We start from the raw sequence: 15,246 nt of genomic DNA on the forward strand, positions 1-15,246 counted from the left end.
CCAGGAACATGGAAAAATGGATAGTTCATTGCCTTACTGTGAGATTTTTCTTTCACAATAAAAATTGCAGGATATTCCACAGCACTTGTCAAAAATATTTTGGGTGAGATCAAATCTCTGAGATCCAGGTGGGAAACGGAGCTGAAGTCAATCCATTCTACCCTGCCTTGTTGCTCCAATTAAACAAAAAATTGCTGTGTACGACCAGATTTTTTGCATACTATTTGCATAGATGCTAATAACCTGAAGCAGCGTGGAACTGTTCCTATTTATTGTGCATGAGGTCAGAACTGAGCTCAGACCCTCAACAATCCAAACCCATCTATATGATCAGGTGATGAACAATGCTGTAATACCTCAGCTGCAGCTATATACTGGCAGTGGAGGCAGGCAGCCTGTCATTCTCTGGAGAGGAGAACTGACAGAAGTTGCATTTTAATATCTCATTTTACACCATTGCTCCTTGTTTAATCAGATCAACACAGATCGGGCTGATAATACTTGGTGGGGGGGGAGGCGGGGAAAGCAACGCAGCACAAACACGTTTGTTGAAAAGCAACTGAGCGTTTGGCAGATTATGTAATGTTGCAGTAAGTAACTGCATAGCTTAATTTTATGGTTTCCATGGAAACCGTCAAAATGAAAGGTAAAGGAGTTCAGTGTTCTTGGCTCCAAGGAGCGAATCTCTTCGTTGAGATGTGCGTTTTGGGGAGCAGGGATTTTGCCTGTCTCGCCTGGCTTTGGAGCAAGGGAAACATTTTGCAAGCTGCGGAGGGGAGCTGGTCTGCGATGGCCTGGCCAGGATGCACAAGTGCCTCGTACGCAGATAAAGCCGCATGAATTTTACATGTGACGTGACTAGCTAGAGATCCCAGCCGTGCTCACGTGGGCTCGTGGTGTGACAGTGGGCAGCTTGTTTTCCAAGGAAACTTTTTACTAATAGAAAAACATCCACTCTTGCCTCATTCAGGAAAAAAAAAAAAAAAGTGAGAAAACAACAAAGCTGGCAAGCGTTACCACAGAAGGAAACATTTCTGGTTATTTCTGTTAGTTTCAGGAAAAAAAAACAGAGTCAGTTCTGCTCTTCTCTTTGCGGGGGCTTAGCCCTGCAAATCTCAGTGGTGTTAATGCAAAGACTCCTGCTGAGCTCAGTGAGTTGTGGATCTGATGTCCTTGGATGTGATAGTTCAGGTCTATGATTATATTTAATGCAAGATGGAGACAGGTTTGAAAAGGGGCTTAGGCAGGCCAAACCCATTAGCCTTCCCCTAGCTTTGTCTCGAATACAGAGCCAGGGAGACTGGCAGATGGATGGAAAGGCTGTAACATGCTGGCTCAAACTTTCCAGGCAACATGGGCAAGAAGGTCCACTTTGTCTCTGTCCCTCCAGAGAGCTATAGAACATGGACAGAAATTACCTTATGGCAAGAGCAGAGGCTTTACAGTAGGGTCAATGGGCAGGTGTGGTCTTTGGAGCCACTGTTGTTAACTGACAGTGGAAATGCACCTTCAACTAGTCCATTGCTTCGTTCGTATGACACGATAATACAATATAATATCACAGACCATAAGAAGTATCTGATATTGTTCTAGCAATTGCTTTTATGGCTGTATCAGTACTAAGATCTATCCATGTACCAAAAAGCTGATGAAAACAATTCAAAAGCAAAATGAGGGAAGCAATCCACAAACAAAAGTGATGAGGTTTTGCTAATGAGGGAAGCAGCTCATCATTCTTTTAAAAAACAACTTCTGATGATTTTCTCCAAGTTGATTATCCCACATAGCTATTTTTCACCTTGACACAATGAAATTTCATGGTAGTGTTGAGGGTCTAGTTGTCTGGGGTGGTTTTCAAGTACCCCTGAAATTGTGAGATGTAGATGAAATATAGAAGACTATATGAAAAATTTGTTTGTAGAAGGTTGTGATGATTGTTAAAAACATAAGGTATGAAATGTTAAAAAAAAAAAGAAAAAAGAAAAAAAGGGGGAATTGTAGAGGAATGAAGCTGGGTTAATTAGCGTTGATAATATACAGCTGTGGGCTGGCTTCAGGGGCAGCAGGTTGGCTGATGTAGATAAGGTGCAGGTGTGACTGTTCTGGTAAGGGGTTGGGCAGCCAGTGAAGAGAGAGGAGGAAGAAGCAAAGAGAAGAGAGAGAACACATGCTCTGGATGAGGAGGGACTAGGAGAAGGCAGCAGAGGGACTGGCATGAAGAGTATGATGGTGTGTGATGGTAAAAGACCTTGTTGCAGCCGGCTAGTTTAGAGAGTGCTGTGACAGTGAGACTCAGATTTCAGGTGAAAAAGATATATCTGACTTTGGGGTGGCAAAGCAACACTGTAAAATGTGGCATGGGTGAAACCAGATGGCAAATACAGATGGGCTGAAACATTTTCCTCCTTTTTAAACTGATGTCATTATTTTGTCAATCTCTTGAGTTTTCTTAGCCCAACTCAGGGTTGTGTTTTTTTTCTTTTGAATTGGCCATTTCAGTCCAACAAGCACTGGCATTGATAACAAAACAGCTGAGTTTGAACTCTACAGTTGAGCCTCTCTGTTTTTGTCCTTGAAAAAGATAAGGAATTGGGAAAAGCTACGTAAATGCAAATTAAATTAACAAACTCAAAGCTAGTCATTGTTCACAAGCCTGGTCATGATACCTGGGGGAAGCCAGCTGAGATGTTTTCTGCGGTATGGTTCTGGAGTAGGAAAAGCTGGTTCAACAAAATCAAAAAGTTTTGGCAGTGTGCATTGCTTTGAGGATGATTTCAAACACACCATGAGTGTGCTTAAAGCCTCAAAAATAATAAGACTTTGCTTTATCAACTCAGCTGGGTGCCTCAGTTGGAAAGATTTTCTCTGTAGGATCATACAAATCCTGTGGGAGTCTTCAGAGGGTGATTTGGAGCATCTTAGCTGGGCTTCTGCTCTGAACACAGAAACAAAGAAAATTCAGATGGAATCTGTTCTGTCTGTCATGCCTGGTGGGGTGCTGCACCCCTCTCTGTACTACCTGTACGCAGCTCCCCTTCATTACATGATGCTACACTATTCCCAGCAATAAAGCTCATTCGGTCCCAAAAGAAAGTGCTTTTATAGCACTCTTAAGTTCATGCAAACCATAGACACAGATGGGCCTGGGAGGAATTTGGGGTCCAGCTGTTCTTGCACCCACTGAGCTGCTCTGCTGGTGTTCTGATGGGATGTGACAAATGAGTAAAGTCGCTTACAAATGTTCCTATAACCAAGCCCTAAGGGTTTAATTCCTCACTTCTAATTACCATGTCCCTCCTCACTTTGCATTCAGCTCATTTCTTGCTCTACCACCTTGTCATCAGAGCTGCAAGCAAGGTACTAGTTTAACAAGTTGCTGTGGAACAGCTTAGCCATGACAACTGCCCGTGAACTCTTAAAGAACCAAAACCATTGGGCAATATCACTTAATTTTGCCTAATAGTAGCAGTGCATACTAGATCAAGTTACCACATATTTTCCACAGACTTGAAGCAGGCAGACAGGCTGTAACCACAAATTAGCCAGGGCATGGGAGCTCCCCAAGTACGCTGAGTCCTACGTGGATCTGAACCTTTGGTTTGGTGGCCCTTTCCCAATGAACAGAGAAGAGTAGTTGCATTACATTTGCATTCTTCCTTTAACTGCTGTGAAGTACCCTGCTCCTTGTTAGTCCTGTGCTTTGATATATTTTTCTCAGACTGTGGCATGGGAACTAGGTACCTAAACCCATTTGGGTGTCAACTGTAATACACTTACAGTTGCTGTTGTAAAAGGCTGAGAAAACAAGTCTGAAGCAGATGTGCAAGTAATTTGATCCTTATTTGCATAGTCTATCCACCAAGTTGCCCCCAGTGTAACTCTGATGGCTAGAAGTGCAAATATTTAACTCTGACACAGGTTTTCCTGCTCTAAGGTAACCTCAGAGATGGTTGTTTTTTTTCCTCTGAAGACACATCTTGCTGCATCATTTCATTTTACTGCACTCTTGCTTCCTCTTCTGCTGATAGCTCTCTTCTTGTCATTCCGCTAATGTATTAAAGATCTAAAATACATGAGGCTCAAGGTCATATAATGATCTGGTGTCAAAGCTGGGATCAGGAATGCCGGAGAGCGGAGTGCCCCTTGCTCTGGAAGGCAGAGTTGGCTTCAGGCACAGTAGTCTGTGGCTCTCCATGGAGCATTTGCTCCTTCTCTTGAGGCTTTAGGAGAAGCAACAGCAATCTGCTCCCTGCTTGCACCTTTCCTAACTCTCCTGTAGATCAGGACCACTGGGGAGGCTGAGCAAACACAAGCAGCCCCATAAGGCACCATGCAATGAGGTGTGCTGCATGCAGGTCTGTTTAAATGTCCTGTGGAAAAGCAAATTCCCCATCCCTGTTCCAGTAATACATTTCACTGTGTGTTTTTGTCCAGCTCCACTCAGGAAACCAGCCAGGGCTGGCCCCACCACAGACATGTCACACTGATACATAAAGCAGTATGAGTTAGCAGGTTTGAGGAGGTCCTGCCATGTCCTAGCGGTTTCCCTCCATGCAACCCGCATTTTAACACCCTCCCTCCTTGTGCACCAAGGCTGAATGCTGCCTGAACTTACAACTGGGAGACACTTCCCTAAAATTCACCAACAATAGCCAAAATTTAATCTAAATCCACAGAATCCCTTCCTAGGAAGAACCATGTATGTTATAAAGGGAGCTGCAACGGAATTACGTATCTCTAGCAAGGTAGCTCTTGAGCAAATGGTTTTGTGGTAAGTTATGGCCAAAACAATTATTAGAGATAATGAAGGGATCCAAAAGGGACATCGGAGTTTGCTGTATGTCAAAACCTGTGAGTCCTTCAACAGATCCTTTTAGATTTCTGTTGACTTGCAGAGGAGGGCAGCCCTCTATGGAAAGCCATTTCCATAAAAACATTCCCTCTGCACTTCAAGTCCCTCTCACTGCTTGGGTTTATTCCAATCTTCATTTTAAAAGCACATGTACTGGAGAAGTAAAAAGTTTTTACATCAGCAACCGTTCCTGCTTCTTATATGCAAGGTCAGCTGCATCGCCCTGAATCACTGAGTGCTGCTCTGCTTCAGTGTGAGTTGGGGGTTTATTTATATATGTGTGGTTAATCAAACTTCCTCTTCTATTCTTGGTAAAACCAGCAAGTCTGGTGTTGGATGTTAGCAACAAAGCTATTTCTAGGGGCTGGGCACTGACACCAACACATCTGTGTGTCAAAAACAGAAACCGCTTTCCTATTTGATAGAAGAAAACCAAGTTAATGGAAAAATACGCCTGACGGAAAGCTAATGACTCTCTGTACCCATAGAAGTGCACTTTGGAGCCAACCCAAAATGAACACCCAAAATGAACTTGCCTAGGGCGCAGGATAGGTGTCAGTAAGAGATTGCCACCCACTGGTGCTGCTGAGCATCGCCAGTGTTATTGGCTTCCCGCAAACTTCTGGAAGGCTGGAGCTTTCAGCAAATTAAACTAGCAGATGCCAGTGGGAGCCTGGCAGAGCAGAAATGTGTAGCTCTGCTCACAGTTTGTACCCAAGTTGCACAAGTCGCAGGAGGACGAGGACACATAACTTTACATGGGTTCAAAAAAGCAACAGGAAAAACTCATGGAAAAAAAGGCATTGAGGGCAGTTAAATGTAGACACTGACTCTGGCTTGTAATACTCTGAGCAGCAAGTTACTGGAGGAAAACGAGTACTTGGGGAGGCTGTCTCTATGTAGTACTACAAGGGATTTGTGCTTGACTAGTGATGGAGACAAACTGCTGAGTAAGTACAGCATCTGGGCTGTTCTGGAAAAGTCAGTCTTGCATGATCCTACTTCTCTTCAGGATTAGCTTTGAGAACCTCAAACAATGCAAAAGGGCCTGGGGGTAAAACGTGCCTGTATGCTGAAAGGACCAACATTTTAACCAAGGTATGCTCTTCCACTCACTCCTGACCAGAGCTGCACAAGGGTGGGCATCAGGCCATATAATGGGGCCCTAACCCGGCATCTCTCCTTACAAGTTCACTAGGACCTTGCCCTCCAACACACAGCTCCCCTCCATCCAAAAACCTCTCCTTCAGCAGCAGAGATGGGACTTTCATCTACCATCTCTCTGCCTTCCCAGTAAATGAAGTGTCACAAACACCTCCCCTGGTGACTGTTTCTGCCTTTGTCTTGTGTTATGAATATGTCCCTTTGCCTGACGTGATTCCACATCCTCCCCTTGCCTAAGGTCCAAGGTAATTCTTCTGGCCATCAGCTGCTCAGCGTCCACTTCTGTTCCTCCCTCATTAAGAATGGCATGAAGCCAACAGCACTTGGGCAGCCCACAGAGGTTTCTGTGGACACAAGCACCAAAGAGATGCCATCTTAGATGGCCTCACCCCACTCCAAATGCTTCCCATTTAGTAAGTCCCAAACAGAGACCACAGATGTAATTGTGAAGGTGAGGGTGTATGTGTCTCTACCTGGTCTTGTTCCACTCAACAACTTGATTTTATTGATGGGAGGTATTATTATCTTCCATGAAAAGTTCACACACATGATGGATGCTTTGCCAGGGAAAATTAGATCTTATGTTCACACAATCCTCTGTGGAATACATGCTTCTGTTGCAAAACATTTGTTGCCAGATATTAACGTGGGGGATCTCTTCTGCCAGTGTCATTATCAAACAGCGTGGGGAGAATTTTGCATCCAGAATCCACCTTAATATTGATGTGTTCATACGAACAGATGTCTCCTAGCTTCCTGCACAATGTGTTATCAGATTTGAGATTTTACAGCCTCATCCTTAATTAGAAGCATATTATTTGTCAGTACAAAAAGTCTCTTTTGGAGGTGTAAAACCCTGCAACACAGGGATCTTGACCTGCCTCCTCCCCAGTGTCACCCACCATCAGCAAGAGACTTCTGTCCAAACATTTTGCACTTCAGAAATGCATTTACCCTTATTTTCAAGGTGAGACTGGGCATTTGGCTGAATCTGAGCTTGCCCAAGATCAGAGAGGAAATCAGCGCACAGCAGAGCAAGAAATTCCAATTCATGACCCCTAAGGCCTAGAATGGCCCTGGAAGTCCCCTGTCGTTGCGTGAAGTCAACAGCAGGTATGGTGTCAATGCTGCAGTGTTGGGACAGTAACAGCAAATTCTTCCTTCTGGGTGAGGCTGCCCCAACTTTATTCTCTTCTTGCTGTGGTACTAGAAAGCTACTCTTTGCTACCTATTCTTTCAGCCCCACAGATATGCTTCTTTGCTTTCTTCCAAGGAACAATCTCTGAAAGAAGACTTGACAATATAAATAGATGGGGGAAAGGGCAGAGGAGAGAGGTGTTTTGCACCAGCTAGTGCTGCAAGGCAGAGAATAGTGTATTTTAGCTCGAGTAAGAAGTTGAGGTTTTTTCCTGTGGTTCCTGGTTGGATTTTCAGAAGCGCACAGCTTTGATGTAGGTAGCCCAGGGTAGCTCATGCCCCCACACTATGACTTCAGTGCCGTGTTCTCCTGCCAATCAGCACTGTCACATCCATGCCCAATTCCCTTCCCACTCTCAGAGATGTTCAGATCCCCATGGATTTCCTAGTGCAGGAACAAGTTATCGCACATCAACAACTCTATAATAACCATTCTGTGAGTTCCTGTTCATCTCACATTATGTCATTCAATTCTGTTTTTCTGTCTTCATCATATGCTTCTGGCTGATGCTGGGAGAGTAATTTCTCATTCCTTGGGTGAATTTGGGAAACCAAGATATTGAATTCTTTTTGCTAACTTGTGTCCCAGTTGAAAAGATTTCAGGGCAGGGAAAACCTTTCCTTGGTGTTTCTACAGCACCTATGAGCCAGTAGCTCTAATGTCATTTAGTGCCTCTAGACATGACCAAAATATAATTTTCAATTCATTTCTATTTCTCTTTAAAAACATGTTTGACACATGGAAATAAAGTAACGAGAAACTTTGAAGAAATGCATCAAGTGGTATGGCAAATTTCTTTTTTGTCCTTGCATATTTCTGTGGGAAGTCCTGCCTGCTTGTAGTGCACTGTTTTGTAAGAAACTGCTTTTAGGTAGAAAGGCTTTCAGATGGACTTGTGTAAAAGAATAAAGGTCTACTTCTCAAACGGATTTTGAGTTCAGGCTTCTCTCCAGTACTCATCTTGTCAAGTTTAAAAATCCCTTTCCATCTAAAATCAAAATAAAACCTTTTGACCTTAAGGAATTTATTTTCTGTTCTAATACATAGCACAACCAAATATAAAGAAAACAAACAAACAAACAAACAAACTTATTTGATAATGAACACCAAAAATATCAAGAGAAGGAATGTGAAAAAATATTCCTAGAGGCATTCTGCAAAATACCTTGACCGAATTCGATATCTGAAACAACTTGGGATTAGCAGAAGTTAACTCACCACTCTGGGTGGTTCTATCTTAATAATCAATATTAACGTGGATTCTGGATGCAACTCTGGGTTGCCATCAGGGAAAGTGAGTCAAACCATTGTGTGTTGTGTCATGATGAGAAGATGATGATATTCCTTGTGGGGACAGCCCAGAGAAAGATTTGTAACCTACAGGAGCAAACCTTGTTTTGAGGGTAAAAATCTCCATTCTGTTTGAAAAGGAGAAAAGCCCAGTATGACCTTCAGCCAGAAAGGAAGCATCCTTGCAGATGTACACCACCATACACCATGACATGCACCTTTTATCACCAGCACGTAAGGACCTGGAGCAAGCTCCAATGAAGCATTTGAGATCTTCAACTAACAACAAGGCGGAATTTATCATCTCCATTAGACTGTGATCCTGCAAAGCTCTCTTCTGCTGGGCTTGCTTAGGCTTGATAAATCCTCTGCTCCTGCTGTGAAGGCTCTTTTGCTTCTCTGTGTCCTTGAAAGTGCTCTAAAGTCCATAAATGTCATCAGGCCACCTAACACATCCTGATAGTGGTGGGGTGTCTGTAAAACATCCACAAGCTCCCACCTACTTTTAAACTGTGACTGAATGGGGAAGGCATGCAATCCTTGGGTTTTTATTAATCTGAGGCAAATACCTTAAAATTGCCGTAGAAAGCCAGTAAAGACAGCAGTGGGCAGGCTTATCATTCCTAGAGTACTGTCACATTGCCAAAGATGGTCCTGTAGCTAGCCGCTGCAGCTTTTGCAGGGCTAGTGCCTGGACTTGGCCAGGTAGCACTATGACCTGCATCTCTCCCTGGTCCAGAATGGACTCAGGTAGCCTAAGAACAGAAATATTTCAGTAATCATGCTCATGGTCATGCCTACCCATCTAAGAAGGGTTGCTTAACGCACACTCAGCTCCCCAGGAATGTGTGTAGATGGCTTTGGGTTGAAGTCCCTGCACTGAGCTTGTGCAATGATGCTTCAGCTGCGAAGGTCTTCTGGACCTTGAACAAGGCTCCTGCTACCTATATCAAGATGCAGATCCAAGAAATGGCTCTGTACGGAGCCAGGTGAGCTGGGAAGAACATGTAAGGAGGTCTTTAGGCCTCTACCACATGCTGGTGATAAAAGCAGATAACCTGATCCTGGGCTGAGCTGGAAGCAAACCTGTTGCATTCGCATGGCTCTGCCATGAGATAATGAACCAGATAGACCAAGGTGACCTATAGTAGAGCCAGCTTTGTTCTTAGGGTATAGTTTATATACGTATCTCTTGCTGTGATTATCACTGCAATCTAGACTTCATTTCTTCGCTGGAAAGTTTCCAAATCCTTGGAAATGCTAAGACATGGTGCTTATATCGGCTGAGTCCTTGGAAGGATGCTGTGTCTTATCTCAAAAGAACATCTAAGATGTGCTGTTTATATGGTTTTCTTTTCTTCTTAATACAAATTGGTTTATTATTCCGTGTCTGTAGCAACTCTAGTAGGCCCTTACAAATGCACTAGCATGTTATAAATAACCTGGAAAGAAAGTTGGGTCCCCTTAGACTTTCAGAATAGGTTTGTTCTTTTGAATAATATTTAGAATGCATTCACATTTCCAAGGTCTTTGCAATTACAAATGAGCTCACAGCTGATGCCAGAAAAGCATCAGATGTTTCAACCTCTTTCTATCTTCTGTTCTTCATGTGGAAGATAGGAGGGTGTGTAGGGACCAGCATCATTCCTCATCATCCTGAAACTAGAGCAAAACAGTAGTTAGCACCTAATGGTTTCTCTGCTGGCCATGTGCTAACTGTCCTTTCAGAAGTGCTGAATGGCTTCACCTCCCACCAAAGTCAAGGCAAGGTGAAGATGCTCAGCCCCTTTGCTGGATCGGCTCCCTGGTTTCCAAGGCAACTGTTCTTCAGCAAGATTTAATGAGAAGGTGAGGAGATCCATGAAGGCCTTTGAACATGCAGAGGAACAGAGACCTTACAGAAATGACTGTGCTTTTTAGATGAAAAGGACAGGCGAGTGGACTGAACGGACAATAAATTATTTGACATTTTAATGGGTTACCATGATATTGCAGAAAATGACCTGAATAAAGTGGCTCAGTCCCCACAGAGAAAAATAAAATAAAATAAGTATAATGGAAAGAGGAACCATAAAAGGCTTAAATGTGGGTTTATTCAAACTGTCTGAATGAAAGTGAAAGGAGCAAGTTACATCCCTTGTTACAGCCTCTTAACAGCAGTTGATCTCAAAATGAATTAGAAAAAAAATGTATCTGTGATAACCTGACATAGAAAAGCTGGTTGGGTAAGCTCCATAAAACACAGACTTTATATCAGTGCCACAAATAGGAAGCTATTTGCAGGAGATGTTATAGCACAGGCAACAGGTACTTCTTGTTCTAACCTCAAGCAGTGTCATCTGTTACAAGAAAAGTGGAATTGTTGCTTGTACCTGAAGTGTCTCAGATCATGTTTACGCTGTGCCATGCATTTTTGTGGCCTAGAATTTTCCAGGTTTATTCTAACATGAATAGACTTACCTTTTAGCAGCCAGAAAGATTTTGTAAAGACAAAGACCTATCTATCCTCTGTGTGGCACAAAGAGTTAAGCAAATATGGACTTTTGATTCAACAAGAACTGATATTTTAATACTTTTCTCACTGTAATCTAGATATAAAAATGAAAACAGTTCACCTTTTTCATTAGAATAAAGTCTGAACCTTTTCAATTTAGTGTTAGAAAAATTATTTATTTAAAGTCAACATTGACATGGAAGTGGCTCTGTCCACTACGTCTCAAAAAGTCTGAGAAAACTGTGGGAATAATTGATTCTGCAAACTCTTGTTTTGGGGAGATGAAGGGAGGGGGGGCATACTGGTTAACTTATGGGGAAAAAATAATATTTTTTTTTGATTAATTGAAGAGAGAGATTTCAAGTCAAAACATTTTGTGTGGCTGACGGGGGATTGTTAAAAATTTCCCTAACCCTTTTAAATGAAGTATTGCCAAATCCAGACTTCAAAACAATTATTTTGCAACTGAAAAGGAAGAACATTTGCTTTTGAAAATGCTGAAATGAAATGTTCCCACAGATGCTTGTCTGGAAAAATAAAGAAAGGGAATTTTTGACAGAAACCTGTTCATCGATTCCACCCAGTCACAAATAACTCCAGACCTATTGTCATCTTTCACAACCCCAGAATTAGATGCCAGTGAAATGAAGTGTTCATACAGCTTTAAAATAAAAGCAGAAGCTCAGACCTCATGAGAGAAAGACATGAGAGCATTGTAAGGGCAGCTCTAGCCCCAGCCTGCCCGGAGCAGTGCAGACACAGTGACGGTGATCACCACCAGTTCTGGGGGGAATGGTGAACCTGTGCCACCTTGAAGCCAGCAGCAGACTTACCCAACTATGACTTCCACCCAAGAGCCATGGCCCTGGACAGCTTAAAGCTCTAGGTGCTGTCAGGGGAAATAAGAGCCTGAAAAGCAAAGACGGAGATGAAGAAACAACTTTTCTATTGCTTTGAGTGACTGGTACTACTTACCTCAGGTGGGAGGTCTACTGCACAGTCAGAGAAGGACGGGCACCCAGCATACTTGGGGGCTTATGCAGGCTTCAGTGCTCTGTCTTTCAATTTGTAGGTGAGGCTTTATCTCCTTGTTTTTAATCTGGTATTTCATCTATTTGTGTGGAAGGGTCCTTGTTAAAGAGTCCTGAAGAGAATGTAATGTTTTAATACAGTTGTCGTACGGAGAGAAGTGAGTGAACAATTATCCCTTTTAATACAATGCTGAAGGTCACAATTTTAGCATCTATGAAATGTTTTGGCCTTGTCAGCACTTTTTGTTCATGCACCTTTATGGGTGACTTTAAAACGGTGTTTCCAACCATAAAGTTCTCCCAGTCTTTAATCTTATCGACTGTTTTCTTGAATGTTATAGCCAAGATCACTTGACTAATTCAGCTTACAAAGTACTACTGGGAAAGAGTATTTATGGTAGTCCCAGCAAGGACAACCAAATTAGCTGTAGCAAGCAGCCAGCCCGAAGAAGAAATAAAACGAGGGAGTGAGATAATTTGGAACAAAATGTAAAAGAAGCACAAATCATTTAATAAAGGTTTTCCCTGGAGGAAAGTTTCCAAGCAGCTGAACATCAGGACAGCTGAGGGGAATGAGGTCAATTGTGTTTAGACACAATGTGTACATTTTACTTTTTAAAATGATTGTCATTTGTCAAACTTTATGGGCCAGATTCTTTCCTCAGTTTAACCGATGTTAGAATTTAACTCATTAAAATAAGATTTTGTCTTTAGCAGACAGGAAGGTGGAGAGAAAGATTTATGTCAAGGAAACTGTATAACATCCTCCAAAGTTGAATGATAATGCCTAAGAACTGGGAAATAAAAATGGAGTATAAATACGAAGCAAAATGGACTAGCTGTGTTTTGTCAAAAAGTGTAGCAAACAAACAGCAAGTCTGTAATTCTTTAGTAGGCTCCTGGATTAGATAGCTGTCCTACATATAGGTTCAACCTTACATGCTTTACATTCCTGTCATTGTATTAATAAATTGAAGTCCAGGCACACATAATGGAAGCACTGGAGTCCAGATGGACAAGAGGTAACGGGAACAAATATTATCCTCTTAGAATAAAACTGCCTTTTCCTGCCCTACTTCAGATGAAAACCATATAGTCATATCTAAGTTGAAGAGAGAGAACATCTTCACTTGCCACCAGACGTTTGCTCCCCATCTGCAATGGAAAGGGAGCATTTGAAGATGTAGCTCAGTTGAAGATTTAGCCCTCAGTGTATCTGGTCATATGTCCAATGCTAACTCAATGCTATGAAGAGTGAAGCACCATAGTTTGATGTGAGCTGAAGATCCACCCTGGAACTTAATGACAGAGAAAAGGAAAGTGTTTGAGTTGCTAAATTTACTTTTCTTCCTAATCACTGGAATCATTTATTCTCTATGTTGCTTTTGTGTTGTAATAACCTGCTAATAAACTTTGATTCCTCAATTTAAAAACTAGAGCTGAAGAATATTAATTCCCTCTGAAGCTGAGGTAACACAATCTACAGCAGAAAGCACAGTGCTATGCATGAGACAGCTCTGCTGTAAGATTTTAGCATAATTTCATCCATTCTGTTTTATACCTTCCTCAATTCTCAGTTTATACCCTCCTCTAAAATGGGAAAAGGTAAAATTTATTTTTGCATTAAGGCATATAGATTCATAGAATCATAGTACTATGGAATGGTTTGGGTTGGAAGGGACCTTAAAGACATCCAGTTCCAGCCCCCTGCCAGGGGCAGGGACACCTCCCACCAGCCCAGGTTGCTCCCAGCCCCGTCCAGCCTGGCCTTGAGCCCTGCCAGGGATGGGGCACCCACAGCTGCTCTGGGCAGCCTCTGCCAGCGCCTCACCGCCCTCACAGGGAAGAATTTCTTCCTTGTATCTAATCTAATTCTGCCCTCTTTCAGCTTAAAGCCCTTCCCCCTTGTCCTATCACTACATGTCCTTGTACAAAGCCCCTCTCCAGGTTTCTTGTCAGCCCCTTCAGGTACTGGAAGGTGCTATAAAGTCTCCCTGGAGCCTTCTCTTCTCCAGGCTGAACAGCCCCAACTCCCTCAGCCCGTCTTCCTAGGAGAGGTGCTCCAGCCCTCTGAGCATCTTCATGGACTAGTTGAATGCAAACCCCATGAGAACAGATTTCACCCTGCACCATGCTGAGCCCCCTCCAAAGGGCTACCTCTATTTGATCACTGGACTGATAGGAGAAAGTGCTATTAAGTGTCCTCCAAATTCTCATTCTCTTCCAGAATGTGCTAGCATAAGATTGAGTGGATGAGACCCTCACTGACTGTCTGTGACCTGCCTAGACATACACTTGTGTCTCATACAGTCTCCCCCTACCTCATCTTGACCTTCAAGAAGGTGCTCTCTGCAAGTTAACCTCTCTTTTGCCTTGGGACCCACATGCCATAGCTAGGTGGTCCAGCTGAACCTCCATCTAGACAAGAGAAAGGTCTTAGGTCTACACTGCTGCTGGAGTGGTTGTCTCAACCCCTTAGACAATGACCTGTACGTGCTGGGAGCATGTCCATACACACATGCACTGGGACAAGAGACACTTGAGAATTTTATGAGGTGGATACATGAATGGTTTGTACCCCACAACTTCTGCCAGAAGGGTCAGGCCATGGAGAATACAATCTGCTCTTCTCATCAGTGACCTGTCCTCGCACAAGTAGAGACATTTCAGCAAGGAAGTTTTCATGTCCAAGGAAATTGTTCAACAGACAGAGGAAAAGCTATGAGGTACGGAACAGACTTGCCAAGGTTTAGCCGTGACTCATTTGCTGCAAATTCGCCCCCTTTTTGGGCCACCAGGAAGCAGCTAGTGAGAGTCATGTCAATTTAAGAAGGTTTGCTGGCCATAAGTCACATGGCCATCCATGGGAAGGGGTAAATTCCTTGAGCAACTGTGGTTTCTCCTATCTCCTTCTGGAGCTGCATGGCCAAAGTGGCATCAGAGGTGAGTTTCTGATTGGTAAGGAGGACAAACTCTGCGGAAATCCATGAAGAAGGCAAGGGCTCCCACAGGGAAGAAATGAAAGCAGTGTCACTAAAAAGCCAAACCGTCCCATTATCCTCTAGCCCATTGCCTTATTGAAAATATTGTGTGTATGTTTTCTCTTTAAGGCTGATTTTTATTTAATGTCACAAAGATGTGCTGCTTGCAGAGAGCATGAATCCTTTGAACGTTTAATTAGTGACGAGGGGGGTACTCTCTCCCTCTGCCCGCAGAC

General features: G+C 43.0%; 1 long non-coding RNA gene across 1 annotated transcript; it reads left to right on the forward strand.

The window, feature by feature from the left end:
* Positions 1-2,075: 2,075 nt before the first annotated feature.
* On the forward strand, positions 2,076-13,462 carry LOC129784812 (uncharacterized). Its single transcript, XR_008747913.1, has 2 exons — positions 2,076-2,229; positions 10,233-13,462. It is a non-coding gene; the product is annotated as an uncharacterized LOC129784812 (long non-coding RNA).
* The last annotated feature ends 1,784 nt before the right edge of the window (positions 13,463-15,246 follow it).

Source organism: Falco peregrinus, chromosome 6 (assembly GCF_023634155.1).
Source record: "Falco peregrinus isolate bFalPer1 chromosome 6, bFalPer1.pri, whole genome shotgun sequence".
NCBI classification, from domain to species: domain Eukaryota; kingdom Metazoa; phylum Chordata; class Aves; order Falconiformes; family Falconidae; genus Falco; species Falco peregrinus.